Source organism: Octopus bimaculoides, chromosome 4 (assembly GCF_001194135.2).
Source record: "Octopus bimaculoides isolate UCB-OBI-ISO-001 chromosome 4, ASM119413v2, whole genome shotgun sequence".
Taxonomy (NCBI): domain Eukaryota; kingdom Metazoa; phylum Mollusca; class Cephalopoda; order Octopoda; family Octopodidae; genus Octopus; species Octopus bimaculoides.
The window spans coordinates 49,898,111-49,899,567 of NC_068984.1; positions in this window are offsets into that span (position 1 = coordinate 49,898,111).

Here is a 1,457-nt window from a genome sequence, read left to right on the forward strand (position 1 = left end):
AACAGGTATATAGTCCATTTTTTGTATTATCATGCATTGTTGCACCATTCAAAATTTGTTATTCTTTACAAACAATACACAATGCTTCAAGCGAACTACAATACTCTCATATATATAAGTGTGTGTGTGTGTGTGTGTGTGTGTGTGTGTGTGTGTGTAAGTTTATCCCCCCCACCGACCATCGCTTGACAACCAATGTTAGAGTGTTTACGTCCCCGTAACTTAGCGGTTCGGCAAAACAGACCGATAGAATAATTACTAGGCTTACAAAGAACAAGTCCTGGAGTCGATTTCTTCGACTAAAACTCTTTAAAGTGGTGCTACAGTATGATCGCAGTCAAATGACCGAAACACGTAAAAGAATATATACATACTACGAGCTTCCGCACAGTTTCGTCTACCAAATTTACTCACAAGACATTGGTCGGCCTGGTGCTGTTCTAGAAGACACTTGCTCAAGTTATCGTTGTTGTTGGCACTCCGTCGCTTACGACGTCGAGGGTTCCAGTTGATCCGATCAACGGAACAGCCTGCTCGTGAAATTAACGTGCAAGTGGCTGAGCATTCGACAGACACGTATACCATTAACGTAGTTCTCGGAGAAATTCAGCGTGACACAGTGTGACAAGACTGACATTTTGACTTACAGGCACAACAGAAAAAGGAAGTAAGAGTGAGAGAAAGTTGTTGTGAACGAGTACAGCAGGGTTCACCACCATCCCCTGCTGGAGCCTCGTGGAGCTTTAGGGTATTTCGCTCAATAAACACTCACAACGCCCGGTCCGGGAATCGAAACCGCGATCCTATGACCGCGAGTCCGCTGCCCTAACCACTGGGCCATTGCGCCTCCACTCTCAAGTGATCATACACAGTGGAAATAAGTATGATGAACTCACATCTGATTATCCAATACTCTGTTAATTCGACCTTACAGTGTATCTCTAGGGTTCATATGACTTGTGCAGTTCTTGTAATTTTAAGTAGATACAAAATAAATTTCAATCACTGGATCACACAACTGTTTAATCAAAGATGGTTTCTTTTCCTTTGCATATTTGGCAGAATACCGAACTCTTTCGTACATTTTATTGATCCCAATAGAACAATCATAAACTGAACGAGAGTAATTCAGAGTTAATCATAAATAAAAATATATATTTCTAGGTTTGACTTAAAATCATATTGAGGTTAGAAAGGAATATAATTCCCAGCCTTATTCTTATTGTTTGATATAGTGGAGGCTATCATGTTCCCTTACTCGGGCAAATTTTACATCTGTCAATATCCATAATAAATCACACACACACACACACACACACATAACCAGGGCTGTGAGGTAAGAAGCTTGCTTCCCAAGCACATATTTCCAGGTTCTGTTCCACTTCGTGATACCTTGGGCAAGTGTCTTCTACAATAGTCTTGGGCCGATCAAAGTCTTCTGAGTGGATTGTATATGT